We start from the raw sequence: 3,571 nt of genomic DNA on the forward strand, positions 1-3,571 counted from the left end.
AACTATTTTAGTGTATAGACCTTGGACTCTGGAAGACATCCGGAAAGCCACTGAGGGAATTCCCCATCCAAAGGTTAATTTTAGAAAATTCTCAGAAGATTTACAAGGAATGAGGCTGAGTTATAACCTAAACAGAGAAGAAATAGAAAAAGTAGTTAGACAGATTGTAGGGCCAGATTGGTATATGATTAGTGGGAACTGGAATCCCCGTTACGCTGCACAAAGACCCCTCCCACATAGCAGCGCAGAATTAGACACCAGAGTAAAAGGTCTTACAGACCGCATCTCTGAAAAATGGAAACCTAGGGCAGACTGGACTTGCATTAATCAATGCATCCAACAAGAAGGTGAAACAATTGACCGGTACTATGCCAGATTATTAGAGTGTTTTAATAACCACTGTGGAATGCAGGTTCCTGAAGATCAAACACAAGATTCCCCATATGAACAACAATTAAAGAATGCATTCTTAAAAGGCAGTATTGCACCTATAAGCAGTTTTATTACAAAACATATGGTAGACCATCGTACAAGCAGGTTACAATCATTACTTGAATATGCTAGGCATGCCGAAAGGCATTTTAATAGCAAACAGAAAAAGAAAGCTCAAGTATTTTCTGTAGAAGATGGAGCAGAAGTTTATGTAGTACAGTCCAGGAAAAAGGGCAGGAAAAATGCACAGGGAAACAAACAATCTGATCAACAATCAGAGGACTTTGAAGGGTAAAAGAAAAGGGGAGAATGTTTTAAATGTGGTAAAAAGAGACATTTGGCAAGGGATTGCAAGAAAAACAAGACGGCAACAACAGAAGATAAGGAGGGTGCGGACTGACTATATGGTAGTCAGGAATCACTAAAAGGGGCTAGCGAAGAAAGGACAAATGAGAATGTGATAGAGGGAGTAGAGGAAGTGCAGGAAGTTAGTGACAATGAAGAAAATCAAATATTGAATAGCTTTATTGAGCTTGGAGCTCTATTTAGCAGACATGAAACCAGAAGTTACACTCTTGGTAGAAGGGAGGGAAGTCAAATTCTTGTGTGACTCAGGGGCATCACGAACCCTGATACATCCCTCCAAACTGCCAGAAAACACAGAGTCACCTGATTACATACTGGTCAAAGCAGCTAATGGACAGCTGTATCGGGAGCCTCTCTCCCATAACATTGCAATAACTGATCCAGTTTCAGGATTGACACAGAAAAGCAAAATTGTTGTTTCTGCAAAATGCCCAGTAAACCTCTTGGGCAGAGACCTCATGCAGCTATTTGGTATAGCAGTAGTCCCAACCATGCAGGGTATGGAAGCACAGCGACAAATTGATACCTTTACAGTGCAATCGGAGGGTGAAATGTTTTATTGGTACAGCCAGGACTTGGTTATGACTGGTCCAGGGACTGTGACCAAAGAGTTAATGAATGTAGCCATCAGCAAGTTCCCCTCCATTGACATTGATAAGCAACACCTGTTGCACTGTACCCTGTATTATTGTAACACCAGCAAAAGTAAATTATTATTATTGTAACACACCAGGACCTGATAAAGAATATGAGCAAGAATTATTTAAGAATCATGCAAACCGATTGGTATTGCGTAACCTGTACTGGGACACAGAAGGGAACAGTGTAGCCAGCTGTTCATTGCCCCAGGAGTTCTTTGCACTTTATAAATCTAATCGATTACCACACGTTAGCTTAATAAAAAACAGATATATAGAATGGGGCAGACCTAGGAGAAAAAGTCACGAGATGGGAGAAACAGACAGAACTAGAACTGTCAGAACAGGGAATACAAATACAGAAGTTGAATTGGATAACTCAGACCAACCCAGCTGTGCACTTGCAGTCTAGCGAGGACAGCTGATTGACACTCCTGTTAGAGGAGGAAGAAAATGCCATACGAAATATACCAGAGACCCTCTGGTCAACAGGAAAATCAGATGTAGGACTCATTCGTACAGCGGGACCAGTTACTATCACGCCAAAGTCAGCATTCAGACCACAAAAAAGACAGTATCCCTTAAGAAAAGATGCAGAGGCAGGGATAAAGCCTATTATAGCAGTCTTACTTAAAGGAGGGATACTAGTAGAATCTCCCGATTCACCATGTAACACACCCTTATTTCCAGTTAAAAAGGCCAATGGAGAATGGCATATGGTCCAAGATTTACAAGCTGTAAATGATGCAGTAATACCAAGAGCACCTACTGTGCCATACCCACACACCCTATTGAATGATCTGAAACCTCAACAGAAATATTTTTCTGTGGTAGACATCAGCAATGCATTCTTTTCGATACCGATAGACCCTGATAGCCAGTATTGGTTTGCATTCACATTTCAGGGGAAAAGTTATACATATACGCGACTACCACAGGGATATTATGAAAGTCCAACAATATTCTCATAAGAAATGGCAAGCAACTTGGCGGGATTCACCCCACCAAGAGGCAGTCAGATTTTACTTTATGTTGACAACATCTTGCTGGCAGCCCCCACCCAGCAGGAATGTAGAGAAGATACCATAGCACTTCTATGATTTTTAGCTGCTGAAGGACATAAGGTAAATAAAAGTAAACTGCAGCTTTGGAAAAAACAAGTCAAATACCTGAGATATGCAATATCCAAGGAAGGTAGAACATTAGATGAGGACAGAAAAATAGCAATTTTGCAAGCACCAAAACCCACTACCAAGAAGGAAATGATGTCCTTCCTGGGTACAACCAATTTTTGCCGGAGCTGGATTCCAAACTATGCCTTGGAATCTGCACCTCTGACTGACCTTATATATAAAAAGCCTATGGCAGCGCAGGATTTGTTATAATGGACACCAGAGGCAGAATCTGCTTTCTGCAAACTAAAGCAGTTAATAGCATCCTCATTAGTTCTGGGATTGCCAAACTACCATAAACGTTTTTTTCCAAACTGTAGATTGTAAGCAGGGTTACATGACATCAGTATTAACACAACAGCATAGGGATAAGCAACGCCCCATTGCTTACTATTCATCACAACTAGACCCAGTGGCACGATCCTTACCCCACTGTGTACAAGCAGTAGTTGCAGCTGCAATGGCAGTACAGGCTTCAGCCTCAGTAGTCTTCATACCTCTCAACCTGGAAACATCAAAAATCTGGACAAAGGCCCATGAAAAATAGGTACAAATCTGTATGCTGATTAACATGAAATTTGCATACATAATTAGGTAACCCCACCCATTCCGATAGAATTGTGGGATACCACCTTTCAGATGCAAACTGAAGAACAGACAACTAAAATATGGCCCCAGATTGCAAAGCCTGTTATTCTAGCATCTATCTGAGTTTACAGGAGCAATATTTAAAATCTTTCCCTATTTTTGGCTTTGTCCAGATTTCTTGCTCTAGTCTGAAAGATTGAGAGGTATGACTGGAAAGTCAACCAACTGTAAGGTGGTAGTACTGTTCAACATTGCAACCTATCAGGCTTTTTTCTTGTAGGGGGTTAAGAAATGCCATCCTCTGAAAGGATAAGGTAAATTCTTAAGGCAATTATTTAGCTGGTTTGTATAGGTCTTAAATGGAGTACAACAAAC

Source organism: Protopterus annectens, chromosome 12.part0 (genome assembly GCF_019279795.1).
Source record: "Protopterus annectens isolate FY-2018-M chromosome 12.part0, PAN1.0, whole genome shotgun sequence".
NCBI lineage: Eukaryota > Metazoa > Chordata > Ceratodontiformes > Protopteridae > Protopterus > Protopterus annectens.